At 37.0% G+C, this 19,579-nt stretch overlaps 1 protein-coding gene across 2 annotated transcripts in view; it reads left to right on the forward strand.

The window, feature by feature from the left end:
* Nucleotides 1–17,555, forward strand: part of KHDRBS2 (KH RNA binding domain containing, signal transduction associated 2) — a 730,387-nt gene extending 712,832 nt beyond the window's left edge. For both annotated transcript variants that reach the window (XR_003796745.1, XR_003796744.1), the window contains 2 exons: nt 15,417–15,499; nt 17,526–17,555. The gene's annotated coding sequence lies outside the window, so the exon portion shown is untranslated. The remainder of the gene's footprint in view (nt 1–15,416; nt 15,500–17,525) is intronic.
* Nucleotides 17,556–19,579: the final 2,024 nt, after the last annotated feature.

Below are 19,579 nucleotides of genomic sequence, written 5' to 3' on the forward strand. Positions count from 1 at the left end.
TGTTTGAGTTCTGTGAAAAATGCCATTGGTAGTTTCATAGGGATGGCATTGAATCTGTAGATTGCTTTGGGTAGTATGGTCATTTTCACAATGTTGATTTTTCCAATCTAAGAACATGGTCATTCTCTCCATCTGTTTGTATTTTCTTAAATTTCTTTCATCATTGTCTTATACTTTCTGCATACAGGTCTTTTGTGTCCTTAGGTTTCTTCCTAGATATTTTATTCTCTTGGTTGCAATGGTAAATGGTAGTGTTTCCTTAATTTCTATTTCAGATTTTTCATCATTAGTGTATAGGAATGCAAGAGATTTCTGTGCATTAATTGTGTACCCTGCTACTTTACCAAATTCATTGATTAGCTCTAGTAGTTTTCTGGTAGCATCTTTAGGATTCTTTATGTATAGTATCATGTCATCTGCAAACAGTGACAGCTTTACTTCTTTTCCAATTTGGATTCCTTTTATTTCTTTTTCTTCTCTGACTGCTGTGGAAAAACTTCCAAAACTATGTTGAATAATAGTGGCGAGAGTAGGCAACCTTGTCTTCTTCCAGATCTTAGAGGAAATGGTGAGGAAACGGTTTCAGATTTTCACCATTGAGAATGATGTTGGCTGTGGTGTTGTTATATATAGCCTGTATTATGTTGAGGTAAGTTCCCTCTATGCCTACTTTCTGGTGGGTTTTTATCATAAATAGGTGTTGAATTTTTTCCAAAGCTTTTTCTGCATCTATTGAGATGATCATATGGTTTTTCTCCTTCAAATTGTTAACATGGTTTATGACTGATTGATTTGCATATATTGAAGAATCCTGGCACTCCTGGTATAAACCCCACTTGATCATGGTGTATGATCCTTTTAATGTGCTGTTGGATTCTGTTTGCTAGTATTTTGCTGAGCATTTTTGCATCTATGTTCATCAGTGATATTGGGCTGTAGTCTCTTTCTCTGTGACACCTTTGTCTGGTTTTGGTATCAGGGTCATGGTGGCCTCGTAGAATGAGTTTGAGAGCATTCCTCCCTCTGTTATATTTTGGAAGAGTTTGGGAAGGATAGGTGTTAGCTCTTCTCTAAATGTCTGATAGAATTCGCCTGTGAAGCCATCTGGTCCTGGGCTTTTGTGTGTTGGAAGATTTTTAATAGTCTCAATTTCAGTGCTTGTGATTGGTCTGTTCATATTTTCTATTTCTTTCTGGTTCAGTCTCGGAAGGTTGTGCTTTTCTAAGAATTTGGTCATTTCTCCAGGTTGTCCATTTTAGTGGCATAGAGTTGCTTGTAGTAATCTCTCATGATCCTTTGTATTTGTGCAGTGTCAGTTGCTACTTCTCCTTTTTCATTTCTGATTCTACTGATTTGAATCTTCTCCCTTTTTTTCTTGATGAATCTGACTAATTGTTTATCAATTTTGTTTATCTTCTCCAAGAACCAACTTTTAGTTTTATTGATCTTTGCTACTGTTTTTTTCATTCTTTTTCATTTATTTCTGATCTGAAATTTATGATGTCTTTCCTTCTGCTAATTTTGGGGGGGTTTGTTCTTCTTTCTCTAATTGCTTTAGGTGTAAGGTTAGGTTGTTTATTTGAGATGTTTCTTCTTTCTTGAGGTAGGATTATATTGCTGTAACTTCCCTCTTAGAACTGTTTTGCTAAGTCCATAGATTTTGGGTCATCATGTTTTCATCATCATGTGTTTCTAGGTATTTTTTGATTTCCTCTTTGATTTCTTCAGTGATCTCTTGGTTATTTAGTAGCATATTGTTTAGCCTCCATGTGTTTGTATTTTTTACAGATTTTTCCTGTAATTGATATCTAGTCTCATAGCGTTGTGGTAACAAAAGATACTTGATACGATTTCAATTTTCTTAAATTTACCAAGGCTTGATATGTGACCCAAGATATGATCTATCCTGGAAAATGTTCCATGAGCACTTGAGAAGAAAGTGTATTCTGTTGATTTTGGATGGACTTTCCTATAAATATCAATTAAATCCATCTTGTTTAATGTATCATTTAAAGCTGTGTTTCCTTATTTATTTTCATTTTAGATGATCTGTCCACTCGTGAAAGTGGGGTGTTATAGTCCCCTACTATGATTGTGTTACTGTCAATTTCCCCTTCTATGGCTGTTAGCATTTGCCATATATATTTAGGTGTTCCTAAGTTGGGTGCATAAATATTTCCAATTGTTATATCTTCTTGGATTGATCATTATGTAGTGTCCTTCTTTGTCTCTGGTAATAGTCTTTATTTTAAAGTCTATTTTGTCTCATATGAGAATTGTTACTCCAGCTTTCTTTTGATTTCCATTTGCATGGTATATCTTTTTCCATCCTCTCACTTTCAGTCTGTATGTGTCCCTAGGTCTGAAGTGGGTCTATTGTAGACAGTATATATATGGGTCTTGTTTTTGTATCCATTCAGCCAGTCTATGCTTTTTGGTGGGTGCATTTAATCCATTTACATTTAAGGTAATTATTGATATGTATGTTTGAATTATCATTTTCTTAATTGTTGTGGGTTTGTTATTATAGGTCTTTTCTTTGTCTTGTGCTTCCTGCCTAGAGAAGTTCCTTTAACTTTTGTTGTAAAGTTGGTTTGGTTGTGCTGAATTCTCTTAGCTTTTGCTTATCTCTAAAGGTTTTAATTTCTCTGTTGAACCTGAATGAGATCCTTGCTGGGTACAGTAATCTTGGTTGTAGGTTTTTCCCTTTCATCACTTTAAATATGTCCTGCCACTCACTTCTGGCTTGTGGAGTTTCTGCTGAAAGATCAGCTGTTCACCTTATTTGGATTTCCTTGTATGTTACTTTTCCCTTCCTGCTCTTAGTATTTTTTTCTTTGCATTTAATTTTTGATAGTTTGATTAATACGTGTCTCGGCATGTTTCTACTTGGATTTATCCTGTATGAGATCTCTGCACTTCCTGGACTTGATTGACTCTTTCCTTTCCCATATTAGGGAAGTTTTCAAGTATAATCTCTTCAAGTATTTTCCCAGTGTATTTCTTTTTCTCGTCTTCTTCTGAGACCCCTATAATTCGAATGTCAATACATTTCATGTTGTCCCAGGGATCTCTGATACTTTCCTCAATTCTTTTCATTCTTTTTTCTTCTGCTCTGCAGTAGTTATTTCCACTATTTTATCTTCCAGGTCACTTATCCATTCTTATGTCAGTTATTCTGCTATTGATTGCTTCTAGAGAATTTTTTATTTCATTTATTGTGTTGCTCATCATTGTTTGCTTGCTCTTTAGTTCTTCTGGGTCCTTGTTAAACGTTTCTGTGTTTTCTCTATTCTATTTCCAAAATTTCTATTGTCTTTACTATCATTACTCTGAATTCCTTTTCAGGTAGACTGCCTTCTTCTTCATTTGTTTGGTCTGGTGGGTATTTACCTTGCTCCTTCATCTGCTGTGTGTTTCTCTGTATTCTCATTTTGCTTAACTTACTGTGTTTGGGGTCTCCTTTTCACAAGCTGCAGGTTCGTATTTCCCGTTGTTTTTGGTATCTGCCCCCCGTGGCTAAGGTTCGTTCATTGGCTTGTGTAGGCTTCCTGGTTGAGGGGACTGGTGCCTGTGTTTTGGTGGATGAGGCTGGATCTTGTCTTTCTGGTGGGCAGGACTGCATTCGGTGGTGTGTTTTTGTGTGTCTGTGACCTTATTATGATTTTAGGCAGTCTCTCTGCTGATGGGTGGGGTTGTGCTCCTGTATTGCTAGTTGTTTGGCAAAGGGTGTGCAGCACTGTCACTTGGTGGTCGTTGAGTGGACCTGGGTCTTAGCACTGAGATGAAGATCTCTGGGAGAGCTTTTGCTGTTTGAGAATATGTAGAGCCTGGAGGTCTCTGGTGTACCAATGTCATGAACTCGGCTCTCCCACCTCAGAAGCACAGGCTTGACACCCAGACAGAGCACCAAGACCCTGCCAGCCACATGGCTCCAAAGAAAAGGGAGGAAAAAGAAAGAAAGAAAGAAAAAGAAAGAAAGAAAGAAAAAAAAAGAAAGAAAAATTAAAATATTTATTAAAATAAAAAGTAAAAAATTATTAAAAATTATAAAATCAAAAAGAAATAAATGAAAAGAAAGAAGAGAGTAACCAAACCAAAAAACAAATCCACCAATTATAACAAGTGCTAAAAACTATACTAAAAAAAAAAAAGACAGACAGAACCTAGGACAAATGGTAAAAGCAAAGCTATACAGAGAAAACCACACTAAGAAGCATATACATACACACTCTCAAAACGAGAAACAGGAAAAGAAAAAATATATAGCAATATATATATCTATAGGTATATATATATCTCTAAATATATATAAAGGAAGAGAGCACCCAAATCAATAAACCAATCTACCAATGACAATAAACTCTAAATACTAAACTAAGATAAAGGTAAAACCAGAAACAAATTGGAGGCAGAAAGCAAACCCCAGGTCTACAGTTGCTCCTAAAGTCAACTGCCTCGATTTTGGGATGATTCATTGTCTGTACAGTATTTCAGAGATGCAGGGTACATCAAGTTGATTGTGGAGATTTAATCTGCTGCCCCTGAGCCTGCGGGGAGAAATGTCCCTTTTTCTTCTTTGTTCAAACAGCTCCTGGGGTTCAGCTTTGGATTTGGCACCACCTGTGTGTGTAGGTCGCCTGAGGGTGCAGGCTCTTCGCTCAGACAGGTTTAGGTTAAAGTAGCAGGTGGTTAGGGAGCTCTGGCTCACTCAGGCTGGTGGGGAGCAACAGATACGGAATGCAGGGCAAGCCTGCAGTGGCAGAGGCCAGAGTGACGTTGGAACAACCTGAGGCGCACTATGTGTTCTCCCGGGGAAGTTGTCCCTGGATCATGGGACCCTGGCAGTGGGAGGCTGCACAGGATCCTGTGAGGGGAGGTGTAGATAGTGACCTGTACTTGCACACAGGCTTCTTGGTGGCTGCAGCAGCAGCCTTAGCATTTCGTGCCTGTCTCTGGTGTCTGCACTGATGGCCACAGCTTGCACCCATCTCTGGAGCTCATTTAGGGGTGTTCTGAATCCCCTCTCCTTGCGCACCCTGAAACAATGGTTTCTTGCCTCTTAGGCAGGTCCAGACTTTTCCTGGACACACTCCCGCCCAGCTGTGGTGCACTAGCCCCCTTCAGGCAGCCAACATCAATCCTCTCCCTGGGATCTTTCCTTGGAAGCCCGAGCGTCAGCTCCCAGCCCCCACCCGCCCTGGCGGGTGAGCAGACAAGCCTCTCAGGCTGGTGAGTGCTGGTTGGCTCCCATCATCTGTGCAGGAATCTCTCTGCTTTGCCCTCTGCATCCCTGTTGCTGCACTCTCCTCCGTGGCTCTGAAGCTTCCCCCACCCCCACCCCCCATGTCTGCAAGTGAATGGGCTTCCTAGTATGTGGAAATTTTTCCTGCTTCACAGGACACAAGGTGCATGTCCTGTCCCTACTCTTTTGTCTTTGTTTTTCCTTTTTTCTTTTGCCCTACCCAGGTAAGTGGGGAGTTTCTTGCCTTTGGGGAAGTGTGAGGTCTTCTGTCAGCTTTCAGTAGGTGTTCTGTAGGAGTTGTTCCACAGTTAGATGTATTTATGATGTATTTGTGGGGAGGAAGTTGATCTCCATGTCTTACTCCTCCGCCATCTTGAAGGTCTCCCTCAGCAGTTGATCTTGATTTAATTTAATAAACAATTTCATTTAATTGTGCAAAGAGTTGGGATTCTTCCATAGAATGTAGTCATCTTGAAGGATTCTGATATTTGGTCCAATTTATCTCTGTCCACCTTTATTATTAAAATGTACTGAATGGACCCAGGAATATCTTTTTGTCACAGATCCACTCTTGAAGTAATGCATGGCCAGTCAACACAGATTTTATTGTTTATCAATTAATCTGCTGCATTACACTGTATAGAAAATATTCTAACTCCTTTAATGCATGGCCAGTCAGTACAGATTTTACTGTTTTTCAATTAATCTGTTACATTATATTGTATAGAAAATATTCTAACTACTTTTCCAATAAAATAGCAGCACATTTGAGAGTCTTAGGCTTACTCTGTTTCAGGTCAAACCTCATTCCTGAATTTGATATGAGTTCCTGAAATCTTGTTTCTGTGGTCAGATAGCTGGCCTGTGTTATACACTTCCTGTTGTGGTGTGTTCAGACATCGCAGATTTCTGGTGCACTGCTGAGATCAGGAAATGCACCTTTTTATTAAGCATAAGTGACTAATTAAAATATTAGTGCACATTATATAAATGAGATATGGCACCAAAGTTGCAAACAGTGAACTGAATACATATGTTTGTGATGAGATGATCCTTGCTGCCTCCCTCCCCCAATGTAAAAGAAAGAAGGGTCTAGAAATGCAGAATAAATGAGAGATGACCTTAATTATGTCTGCAATGCCCACACCAAAAAAAGTAAAATTACGCTATGCTGCAGCTTTTCTAAGACATGTATTTATTTATACAGATAGATTATTTGATAATGATATTTAGTAAATATCAATTGAGCATTGTTTCCTTCTCTTCTTTGGCTGAATTTGATTTTATCTTGTTAAGATATACTATAAATGCTTCATTTTATTTATTTTCTAACTAGACTTCATTATTACTGCAGTAGAAATATACCTTATCACTCAAAGTAACCATGATTGTTAGCATTAATATATCACTGCTGTATTTGGTCAATTTTATAGAAATTTTATAGAAATGACACATACGTCAATTCTTAAATGATTTGTATTTATAACTAATATTTTTATTCTTAGTAAGACCACAGACAACACAAAAATATAATTAATTTATCAGATTATTTGTTCCTCAATATAGTAGTTGTTTTATTTATTTTTAATTGACTTCAATGTACAAATGAAACACAGCAGGACACTATGGGGCTCCTGGGCACAAAAGCTTTTCTGTGTCCCTCATTTCTTTGATTACAGGAAATAGGCTTCATTCAGCTTCATGACCTTCCCTGAGTACCTGACAGGCAGGTTTAAACATTTGCTAATGAGGAAGGGAAGGGGATGCAGAGACAAGGGAGGAGCAGCTGACAAACAATAGTGCAGCCTTGGGGCAGGGTCCTGGTTCCCCCTTAAGGGATACACACAACAATATCTGAGCTCTTTTGCACATCTAAAGCCCCCACCAAATGGAAGATGTTAACTACTTGATGAAGCACTCTTCATTCCAGAGGTCACAGTTTGCCCATCATCACCTGACACCAGATGACCTCTGAATTGAAGCACTGTGGGTCCGACATGCACCCTGATCCTCATCAGCAACCCCACCCCTTGACTATGAAACCTCTCACAAAATCTGCTGTGTTGGGACACAGTTTTGAGGGCATTAGCCTGCTGTGGCCCCCTTTACCTGGCAAAGGAATAAAACTATTCTTTACTACATCACTCAAAACTCTGTCTCTGAGATTTTATTCAGTGTAGGGGTGCAGAGGTTGGATTTGGCTTCAAATTTTGGCACCCAACATGGGGCTGACTTAGGGATGGCCCCAGAAGGGTCCCCTGGCTTGACTGGATGCCCCGAGGTTTGCTCCACACCAGCCTCTTTTGAAGGAGCAGAGAGTAGGAGAATTCCTTTAGAGGGCAGATCACCTGGGACCCTTGCCTGGAAAGGCTAAGTCCTGGTCATACCCGATCCTGGTAGTCAGAACTCTGAGGCGGGAGTGAGAAGCAGAAGAGGGACAATCCTTGCAGCTGCCAAGGCCACCTTTGGTTTGAGGACATGCCCTTCTTCCTCCTGTCTCAGCCAGCCTGAAATTCCTACTCTGAGGAATTATCTGGGGGAAGGAGAAAGATAGTGTCTGATGTTGCAACACTGCTGCCAGAACCTGGGTAAATCCTCTGGCATATAGTCTGAGACCCCTTGGACCTTGTCCCTCTGAGAGACTTTCAGTTCCATCTGGGGAACATTCAGTTCCTTTCTGGGGATTTTCTGTTTTGGAAATCCCACCTATAAGGCACCACTTGGATTAAGGTCACTGGCTTAGTGGGACTTGGAATTGGCCACTCTGAGCTTTGTGCTGTCTGTGTTTTTTGGGTGTAAGGCTTCCATCTGTTGGTAGGGGTTCTGGTTTGTTCTCAGTCCACATGTGAGTGTTTTTCAATCAGATATCTGAAGTGCTTCTTCAGTTCCATCTGATATCCCCTTAAGGAACATTCTGACAGACTGGTACACCTATAGCTATGAACCTATGAATAGGGAACACTGTGTGACCACAGTATTCTTTAGACTCTGGAGAAAATAGGTTGAGATGAAACAATGATTTATGGATTTATGTATGTCTTGGTATGTATCTTTGCCTTGGATAATATTGCTGGGGTTAATTTGTAAATGAACTCTAATTGACTTAAAAGTGGTTACAAATTTAATATAATTATTTAGGAAACTTGCTGAAATGAGTTTCAGGCCCACAGGATCTGGGAAATATTCAGTACTGAATTGATATCTGCTATTAAAAGGTGTCTTGTTAGTTGATTTAATTAATATATATTGTACCTAGGTTTACTGAAGTTCAATAAGTTTATGTCACTCCTGTTGCAGAGTTTTTCAGCAGAAAGAAAAAACAATAATTAACTTGATATAATGAAATTCTTATTGGTAAGTTACATGCAAATGAGAGAAGGACTTTTGGGTGAACTCTTTAGGAATAACTATTTTAGGAATGTCTACTTAAGAATAATCTACCCAGATATTTGGTAACTTAAAATTTAGAGTTGTTAAATTAAGTTAAATGATGGAAGTTTATTAAATACATAGGCCATTTCCAAATAAAATAAGATACTGAAACATTAATTACTGAACATTGTCTTCCCTTTGCAGAGAAATTAAGGGTATTTAGGGCTATTGATAAATGTGTTCAGTGCCACCCTAAGATGTTATTTATGAGAAAGAACATATTTTTTAGAAATGATTGGTATTTATGTTCACCAATCTACAGAGTGTTGATAAAGAAGACAGTTCATGGTTTCTTAAGGAAAGTAGGATGCATGTTTTCAGTAAAAGAAGGTATGAGGAATGGAACTGCATTGCATTTAAGAAAAAGAAAGTGAGTCTGTCTTGGAGTTGGTTGTTTTGGGGTGGAAAAATGGGGGACAGACTACTATGGATGCAGAATGTGATGGAAGACTTGTGGGAAGTGGACCCTGAGAAAAGAGTTTTGGGTATGGTTGAGACTGGCTAAGTTTAGAATAAATTTAATTGAGTCAATGAATTTTAAAAGTAAGCTGGTGCAAAACTTGAATTTGACTTTTATCAGTTAAGAAGACAAGTTTTCTTAAAATGTTGATCTGTCCCTGATAACAGATTTTTTAAGTTTCTTTGTCTTTAAGTGACTTGTATTTGCTTTTGTAATCCTTTCATGGATTCTAACGTTCTTTTGACCTCCAGCTAACTTTGAGTTGCTTTAGAAGTCCCCTGAGGCATCTCAGAGAGAAATATTTAATTAGCATGTTAAATTACATGGAATTCCTAAAAGTCTAGTATGTTCTGATAAGATGTTATCAGTCATAATTGCAGTTATTTAAAAATGTATGTCACAGTTATAGCTGTTTCTTTTGTCAATTATATTGTGAGCAAATGTTTAACTGTGACCTTTGAAGTCTTTCTGTGATTTATAGGCAATTATCGTTGTACTCTGATAAATCTCAGATTATACTGGGGAACTGAGTAAGAAATTAAAGCATCCTAAGCGAAAACCTGATGGCTTCATTAAGGTGGCTTCATCATGGTTTTGATCTGTGTTCTCCAGATATAGGGAAGCCCTTCCCCTCAAGTTGGTTATGATTTATAGCAATTTGGTAAACTACACCTGTGGGTAAGATTAAAGCATTTTTCTTTTCTCTCTATCTGGGCTCTCCAGAAATTGGGGGCTCCTGGGTTTCAACAAGCTTTATCAGTTGAATGGGAAAGATGGTCTCCTGGCATGTGCAGGAATCTCGGTATTTGGGGGACCTCTAGAAAAAATCCACCAAGACAGAGCCAGATGGCAGGTCTTTGGCATGGCTTTCATGGCCTTGAGAGGCCTATTGGGAATTCAGTCTGAGACTCCTCAGGAATTCCACCACAGCCAATGTGGAAGAGCCTATATGGTCAATTAACCAGACTTATTTTGCAAACAAATTAGATTTGATTAACTGTGATTGGCAGAGATGAGGGTAATTTTAGAGAGAACAATATTATGTTTCAGTGGATGTTAAATTCTAATTCTGTTTATTGAGGTCTGTATTCACTAAGATTTACTTCCCAGATGGTTCCTTGCTGTTATGTTATATTGTTGCAGAGTTTAATTGAATTATTGAAAGTATACTCTAAAATTGTATCTAAACTCAGCAATCTCTATATGGATGAAGGTCAGATGCTCTGTGATCTGCAACCAGGAAATTAACACTTGTCTATCATCATTTAAATTTAAAGGCTCCCTTATGTTGGGAACAGTTAAACCATACTATGGATAACCAGCCTAATAACAGTAGGAAAGCAAGCTGGGTGCCTTATGGACAATGTCAATATATAATTTCCCTTAAAGATAAGGACTGGTATAGAACAGGCTAAGTCAGACGACCTGGAATATACTGGGCTGCACTTAATGTAAGTTCTTGACTTAAATTCTTTCTTGTGACCTTACTAACACTGCTAGTTATATTATTTTTTATATTGCCTGTTTCACAAAATTGCTGTTTCTTGCATTACCAAATGTGTGCTGAGTCCCTGATAAAATGATGATATATAGTTCCATATGAGATCAGTGACTGTAATAGTGTAACTCTAAATATGGGAAGAAGCAACAAGAGGGAATATTTTCCTGGACCATAAGAGACTAGTTAGACAGGTGGTCTGGAGACTTTTGGCTACTGTTAAAAAGGCCTAGTCCAGTAATAGCACATTGAGTAACCTATCAACAAAATCTTTACCAGAGCCTGGGAATGAGCATTCCTAGCACCATGGGACAAAATGGCCATGAAATGCCTCCCACACCATGGTCAAAATTATGACCCTGAAGGGGTCCTGCCAACTGAAAATTAGCATTTGCCATCTACCTCTGCAAGGATTAAGTCAATGGTCACTGCAGCCACTGACCAACACTCCCTGAAAGGAGTTCAGGGTGGAGATCAGGAAGGAGGCACTCTGTGCTTTGGGAAAAACTGGAACAACAGGCCTTCAGGTAGTTAGAAACTTTCAGGAAAAGATTTTATGAGCCCAAATTCTTGCACCTTCTCATATCCAGAAAAGCACTGAAATCATTAACATTGACATCTGCTTTGGCCATTCAGGAGAGAAATGCAGTTAAAAGTCAAAAATGGAGTTAACTGTGGTTCAGACCTCCAAGGTAAAACAAAGTGGCCATTGTGGATTTTCAGACACGTTCCTGTATTGCTGAGAACTCGAATTTTCTGAACTGTGTCAGACCAGAGAAGAGCACCAGCCAATCTCAAAGCAGTGTCTGCTGGCGATGGCAGCTGCAACCTTACATTTTCAAGGTCTCCTCTCAGCTATTAAATTTTTAGACAATAAAACTGCTTTAGATCAGATATTAACAAAAAGAGGAGATGTGTAGTGACCAATAGCTCCTATTATATATATGTTGATACCACATCAGAAGTTAAAACCTACTCAGGTAAAATTAAACAACTGGCTACCTGGCTGCAAGTCTACCTTGAAGTGCCAGGTCCAGACTAGGTTTCAGGCTTATTCTCCTGAATTACTAAGGGAATGAGATCTATTTTGTCTCTTAAAGTTCCAGTTGTCATTCCTCCAACCACTTCTAACTGGATCTGCTGCGCCAAAATTGGTGGAACAAAGGATTGAGACCTTAATCATATGAGGCTCAGATCCAGGACTTGGAATTCAAATATTTCTACTTCAGTATCCATTCCCCCCAAATTTAGGCAGGATTACCTCTCATTTCAGCAAGAAATAACCACAGCAAGCATTACCCCATTTCCTGAAAGATGTGAGCAGGTTAAAAAAAAAAAACGGGGGGACATTTAAACTATGTCCCCTGAAACCAAGTTCTTCTGATGAGTTTATGATTAATGTCTCTATCCAAAATGATTATTCCTTTTCTTGTCCAACACTTGTTTTCCTTATGATTGAGGAGTATCAGACAAAAGGGGGTATTGAAACAGAGCAGGACCCTGTGAAGCTCCTGCTCACAAAAGCCTTTCTGTGTCCCCTTCCCTGAGTTCCACAGGGCAGGTTCAAACAGTTGCTAAGTAGGGAAGGGAGGGGATATGGAGAAAAGGGAAGAGCAGTCAAGAAACAATAGTGCAGTCTTGGGGGCAGGGTCCTGGTTCCCCCTCAAGGGATATACATAACAGTATGTTTGAGCTCTTCTGTAGAATTAAAACCCCCACAAATGGAAGATGTTTACTATTTGATGAAGCACTCCATTCCAGAGAAGGTCATAGTTTGCCCATCACCACCTGATGCCAGATATCTCTGGATTGAAGGAACGTGGGCCCTTCATGCATCCTGTTCGTTATCAGCAACACCGCCCCTTGACTATAAAATTCCTCACAACCCCCCCTGAGCTGGGGCATAGTTTTGAGGGCATTAGTCTGCTGTGGTCCCCTTTACCTGACAGAGCAATAAAGCTATTCTTGTCTACTTCACCCAAAACTCTGTCTCTGAGATTTAATTCAGTGTCAGGTACAGAGGCCGGATTTGGCTCCATAAATGGCAAGAAAGCAGAATTTAAGAGCAGAACTTTAGGACAAGCCCAGTCTGTTAATTTGTCAATGACTATGTGTTATGATGAAATTAAATTTCAAAATCAAATTACTGGAGCAGAAAATAAACTATGAATCATCTTTAAGGTTTTTAAAACTAATAAAATAAAGTCTTGCTTATATTGTATAAAATATCAGTTTTACAATATCTTTAATTCTGAGTATACTTGTTCCTTCAAAAGATATTCAAATCTTATCAGAACTTAAATAGATGAGTCTTATTTCAGACTTTAATTGAATTTGTGTACATTTTTTATTTTCCATATTGTATACTTACCCAGCCTCCAATTTTATTAATTGAGCAGTTCAGAAAATGTATTTTATTTTCTGCTTTAAAACAATGAAGTTTAGAAATAAGTATTACCTGCTGAACTGATAAGCCATCCAAAATAAGACTTTTGCCAAAATTACCCAACAAGCTGTCAACTCTCTTCTCCACTTTGCATTTGTGGAGAATGTAAGCATTATTTATAAGTGATGCAATTCCTCTCACATTTCAAAATATACCCTTATAATGGAGTTAACAGAAAATATGTATAACACAAAACACTTAAGTATCATGTAATAGTTCTGACTGCACTTAACACCAATGGTTTATGCCTTATATTAACATAATAACACCCAAGACTTATTACTACTGTTCTATTTCCAAAAATACTTTCCTCTACTTGAATTTTTGACATATGAAAATCAGCTATAAAATAACTGGGAAACATACCATATGGATTTTTAATTGGAAGTAAAATTTGGGATTTATTATTTCATTCCTAATCATTTATCTACCTAAAGCCCATCCAACACATTCAAATTTTTACATAACATGTTACTTCTGTCACATGCTCAGTAGCTTCAAAATTAAACTAGACATTAATTAGAATATTAGTTAGTATCTAACAATATGTAGAATTAGAAAAATGTATCCAGTTAAGTTGCAATATATTTGGTTACAATATCAAGTACTGATACATTTTTAAATGATAATGAAAGTAAATCGATTGCTCTGCTAAAATGTTTCTTAATGTGCTTTTACACCATAGAGCCACCTTTATTTATTACCGATAATAATCAAGTTCAAACCAATTCAATTACATACCTTTCAGTGAAAGAGTGTTTAAGAATCACAAGCTAAAAAATCAAAGATTCATCACCTTACAGTCAAAAGCAGTGAGCTTTAAACTTCAAACAACCAGGTGGCAAGTTCGTCATGTCTCACTTGTTCTTAATGGGAAGTTGTCAAGAACAGTTGACATTTTTTAAACTTACTATCTCATTTATCGCTGGTTATGAACCTCATGTTGATATGTTAAACTGTAGGACAGGAAGAAGAGGACAGGCACAGCTCTATTAAAATATATACATCAGCATTTGCAAATATCATGCATGGAATAAAAGGACTCTTAATTTCCAATAGGAAATGTGTGATGTCTCTCATTTCCTCAATTCTTTTTTTTTTTTTTTTAAACCGTTCTTTCTTTTTCTTGTGTCTAGTGGTACCCAACAAATTTGGGACAATAAGGGACACTACTAATTAATTGCCCTTGTGTCAGAGACATCAGGGCTCTTATATTAGAATTAAAAATAGTGAAGGAATATAATACTGCTATATCCAAATAACTACAAAGGCCAGAAGTCATTTTTTTTTCAAAAATGACAATCCTTCAGTGAAAATATATTTTCAGTAATTTTGCAAAACTTCTACCAAGGGAAGGGTGTTGAATTAATACATTCAATCAAATAGTGCTTTCTGCTAAGTCTTATATGATAGGTGTGAAGTTAAAAGTTAAGAAAGCAATTGAAATACAAAAGCTGAGCCTTTCTCAAGGTTTCATATTTTGACTTGGTTTGACTGGGCCATTTCTATTCTAACCCTATTTTGATCTTCAATTTGAAGGTAGCAAGGCTCAAGCTACATGGATCATTTCCTCCCAAACATTTGACTTGTCATTCTTATAGGAGAATAGAAGATTTTTGAATATCTATGTATGTTCTATAGTCCCTAGTTGATAGTTTGAGCTACTCTAGAACCTGGAAATTTTTAATAATAATTGAGGTTCCATTAAACCAAATAATTGAGGTTCCATTAAACCATAATTGAGGTTTCAAATAGCTTCTTAGAGTTTATCCATCAAATAATTCAGGGTGTAAAAGTAATACATAAAATTAATTCAACAACCACTAAGCAGTAAGATTGTTTGGTTTTGGCTGATAGGGACCCTGTGGTCAAAAGCAATTAGGTCTTATGATGAATATGACATCAATTGTGTTCCTACCAGACTGAGCCCAGATGCACACTTCACTGAATAGCAGACAGCTGTGCTCAGAAGCCTACCTGGGGTATAGGAAGTCATATTTTGACTGTCGTGGCTTAGCTGCTTATTAATATTATAGTGTGCCTCATGCCTTATGCTAATGGCAGTGACTGATGTTTGTCATTATCTTCATCAATCTCATAAAATACTTCCTCAGGAGAGACCAATCATAGCTAGAATACTACTTAAACTGGTTTTCTAAGCCAGAATATAAAAAGCACTTAGTACAAGAAGTTGGATGAATAATTTATTTTGTTTTATGTTTGACAACTGCTACTCGTCAAACTTGCCATGAACCTAATTTTCCATATGGGAATAGATGCCTGTATGTGTGATTGCATGATGCTTTAAAGTTCTTCTGCTCATCTGGGAATATAGGTGAAGATGTGTGATAGAAAAACCAAAAGCTGGAATAAATCTGACACTAACTGGAGGTTCAATGTTTTTGACAGTGGAGGTGAGTCCCCTTATCACTTTGTGATTTCATGTATGCACTCTGTTTTACAAGACAGGTACTGAACATTTCCTTATGGACCCGAAAAGGAATGCTTAAATGGATGAAGCATCTCTTTATATCTGATAAATGGACATTAAATTAATGTCAAACAAGTGAGAAACATTTAGTTTTATTCTACATTCTACATTGTAGCAACATGGCAGTAATGTATTGATTCTTATATGCACATGATTTCATATGTCTTAATCACAAGAACTTGAGGTTATGAATTTCTTTATTAAAGTAAAAACAAAAAAATTAATAAAATATACTTTTGATAGAACGTGATGAATATTCACACTATTTCTGATAATAAGTGGTGGTAGGAGACAAAAAGTTCCTGAAGAGAGGAAATTTCATCCACCATACCTGATAGATATTCATGGAGCCTTTGTCTAAAGAGTTAGTATAGTCATCCTTCCCAATATGCCATTTTTGTATTAGAGGGAAAGTTTAGTTTTACTGGAGAGAGGGTCAATATACAATGTGCTTCCAAATACATGTTTGTAGAATTAAATGGGTTGGAATAGAGCAGAGTGGAAAAGAACATGATAGATGAGGACCATGCATATTTGTTCCCTCCTAAAAGCCTAATTTGTTCTAAAAATTAATAAAGAAAAATAAATAGATGGTTGGATGAGTGGTCAGTGATACAGATGATTCACACTAGAAGTTCCTGTTTCCTCTTTATACATATTTTTATTTAAAAAAGAACTTATTTAGAAAACACAAATTATAGTTCATTTAGTGAGACAGGAAATTGTAAAGAAGATTTCAGAAATTTTCATTGAAAGTACTTAATTTTTTAAAAATTAAAGTGTATCTCCCAAGACCTGACCTTTAAAGATACCCTAGGAAAGACTAAGCTATAAAAAGGAAAGGCTAAGTTATAAATACTATAGAACTATCCCACCTCCTTCCATTATGTCTCAGAGGAGTTTCGAAGGAGGCAGCACCATATTTTGTGCCCATCTTGAATCTGACCAAGACATAACATCTTTCTAAAGAGTCTCATGTAAATTTTCCTGTATAATATAACACTCTTTTAGAAGTTTGTTTTGAGCTAGAAAATATATTGTAGATAAGGTGACCATGCATCCTGTTCCAGTGTAATTATTAATAACACCACCTTTCACTCTCAGAGGTGTCCCAGTAGAGATGACAAATTATGGTAACTTTATCTATAAATAATAATGAAATGCTAATAAAATAACCTTTATTGGATGCTTGCTATTTGTCAGACTGAAATGCTTTCACGTGTAATGAATTCTTTTAAATAACCCAGTAAAAGAGGTTTTCACAGTTGAGGAAACAATGGCTTCTTCTCATAGCAGGCAAACCTGACACCAGACGAAGGTCTGATTCTATAACAACATATGCCAGAAGATGATATACTATCTTCTTATTTGCTGGTTGATATGATTAATTTGGTTTTACTTAATACATTCAAAGATTACCAATACTTCTAATTTGTTATACTTCCTAGCTGTTATAAACATACTTTATAACTACTGTTCATTTTAAGAGGAAGAAAAAGAGTACCAAACTGGACTAAAAGTCAGCTGGATTGTAGTTCAGTATACTACTAATTTAGTGATAATAATAATGGTTTGTTATGTAACTAGTTTATGCCAGGCACTGTGCATGGGATTTTCCCTGTGTTCTCACTGACCCTTAAAACAGCTCTGTGAGGCAGAACATCTGTACTTCATGAATGTGTATGAATTGCTTTAGCCCAAAATTGGTTCGGAGATTTAAAATGAAGTCTGGGGGATTAAATAATTTCAGCAGGCCTCTCCAACTCTGACTAGATTAGATTCTCTGGGAGTAACTGATTATCAGTATATAAGGCATAAAATTTGGATGCTGAGGAATATTCTTGGGGGCAGAGACACCTTATATTTATATTAGCTATCATGTATTGAGTGCTTATTAGGGGCATGCATTTTACAAACTTTTATTTTTTCTTTTGTTTTTTTCCTCACCATAAGCCAAATAAGAGAATCTGAATTTGAGCCAATGTAAATTTAACTCCACTATGCTAGAGAAAGTATCCTTCTCTGACTCTCCAGCATTTGCCCTAATTTAGGAACCTTTCTGAAAATCAATATTAAATATAAATGAATAAATAGTGTTTGCTCATGATATAATTTGTTCCACCACTGCATAAATGACGTGCATAGAAAAACAGATGTGATAGTATCATATAGAGGTTTTTGAAAGGAAATTCCTGGCTACTTTTTCAAACAAGTAGCGTGGAAATTCTCATTAGTGCAGAGTAAGTTCTGTGTGCTGCAGAGAACAAAGCAAATATGAGTCTGTGCTTGTACCCAGACAATGGTCACAGTTCAGTGGGGATACAAGAATATAAATGCACAAATATAGATTAGGTACTATTAGAAAATGCCAAATAGTAGAGTGTAATTTGAACAGTGCTTTTTAACTGAGAATATGTTATGCATGGTGTGTTTTTAAAATACAGATTCCAGGACCATACATGTGTTGACCAAATAAGTTTCTAAGGTAGGAAATGAATTATTTTAAACTCCACAGGTGATTCTGAAATGCACTATGAATAACAACCACTGGATTAACATTAATATGTTAATTATGCAGATTAAAAGAGAAGAGGTTCATTTGAGCTAGGTTTTAAAAGATGGCTTCATAGAAGAGATGAGATTTGAATGAAAGATGAGACATGACAGAAGGTAGGTGAAACAGATGTTTTTCTGTTACTTCTGAGCTCAAAATAAAAAAGTGCCTTTAAGGATTTTTTCTACATTTCAGATTCCTAATTGGATTGATCTAGAGTAGATAATAAAACTTATAACGATAAATACCTGGAAATGTTCAATTATCTTCTAATATATCCATGATATGGTTACATGAAACTCAGGTAAAAGTCTTGCTTAAAAGCTCATAAATTTCTATAGATTAGCATTAATATCTTAATTTCAAAATTTTTATCACAATTAGTAAATGCATTTTAGACTACGAATTGTCTTTTGGTGTTTTATTCAAATTTGGATTCTTAGATCTTTAACATAGGGATTGATATCTAGAAGATGAATAACATATATTTGTTGAATGAATTAAATATTTGGATTTACTCAGTTTATTCATTCCACCTTGTTTGTGGGGCAGATTTCAATAACCTCCATTTGCAAGATCAAGAATTTTACCTACAAAGGTTTTGGTTTCTTTGTTTCTTTCTTGATCCATAACCAATGAGCTGGCAAAGACTTTCAACAACCATTAGCTTTTAGGCTTTTTCTTTCCCAATGAAAAGACTGAAGAGAAAGAAGAAAAGTGGAAAAGGCAAAAGAGTTCCAAGCATGCTAACACCAGGGGAGTTCTCCATCCATGTGTATGCCTACACCAGCTGTCAAAACCCTCTCCTCAGACCAGTCTCTCCAGAAGGAGGAGCAAGCAAAGTCACCAACCTGTCAACGGGAAGGAGCAAGGCCTCCCCAGCTTGCCCAATTTTGTCATTGTTTTGGTTTGGATTGTTAATAGAATTGTAAAGGCATGACAGCCAGAAAGGTCACTAAGAATATCTTGCTGCATTATATCTCCTCAGTGCTGTTGTTGTTATAGAAAAAAATGCCAGAAGATATTCATAGTTCCTCAGTGTAATTTTATAAATGATTTTGGAAACAGTTTCATGGGGGAAAAATAAGGAGAAGAAGAAAGAATGGACAGAAAACAAAACACAGATGGAAGAAGAGTATGGTAAGCTGTTGACAGAAGATTTTGATTCTATTATTCATATACATGTTTTGGAGAATAAAGGGGAAGAAAATGGAAGGCATCATACAGTGTTTAGTTATGGACATGTATTTGTAAAATATGTTTAGTGTGAGACAGCTTTAATAATAAGGATAAACACTCATGCTGGTATTAGAGAAAGCAGGGGTAGCATCCAGAAGAGGGAGCTTGGGCAGAAGCAGCTGTCACAATACAGGATGCCTGTGAGCTCAGCCTTGGTGCCATTCAGGAGAAGTCCAGCATTGTCCCATTGACCGGTTATTGTTCAGTTGACATG

Source organism: Monodon monoceros, unplaced genomic scaffold (genome assembly GCF_005190385.1).
Source record: "Monodon monoceros isolate NGI ecotype Baffin Bay Population unplaced genomic scaffold, NGI_Narwhal_1 Super_Scaffold_3, whole genome shotgun sequence".
In the NCBI taxonomy this organism is placed as follows: Eukaryota; Metazoa; Chordata; class Mammalia; order Artiodactyla; family Monodontidae; genus Monodon; species Monodon monoceros.